We start from the raw sequence: 467 nt of genomic DNA on the forward strand, positions 1-467 counted from the left end.
AGGTCCGGCTGGCCCTAGTCCCAGCTCAATCCCGCTTCTTCCTCGCGGCCCCTCTGGCTTGGGCTTCGCTTTTCCCACGAGTTCCCTTCCGTGTTATCCGGGTTCCCGCTAAAGGACCCGGAGGGGGACGTGGACGAGGAAGCGGTGCCAGGGCAGGGAGGAAGCAGTCTCCGCAGCTACGGGGGCTGGTCTGGCCATGCCAGGACCGGGAGGCAGAGGAGGTGTGGGCAATTGGAGTGTCTGGAGCCCTAGGTGAGGACACGGTTCCCTCCTCTGTGGCAGGACACGGTGGCTGCCCCTTCTTTTGTCTGCACAGCCTCTGTGCCAAGGCACATGTGCCTCTGCTCCATCCCCTACCGTCCCCACCTAGTTCTCCAGGTACAGGAGTGTCCATGACTGAATTGAATCTCCCAATGCCAAGGCTGCTTTTCCACCCTATTTCATCTCCCTCCCCCCCCAAAAAAAAA

The sequence above is a fragment of the Vombatus ursinus genome, unplaced genomic scaffold (genome assembly GCF_900497805.2).
Source record: "Vombatus ursinus unplaced genomic scaffold, bare-nosed wombat genome assembly UNPS02014410.1, whole genome shotgun sequence".
NCBI classification, from domain to species: Eukaryota; Metazoa; Chordata; class Mammalia; order Diprotodontia; family Vombatidae; genus Vombatus; species Vombatus ursinus.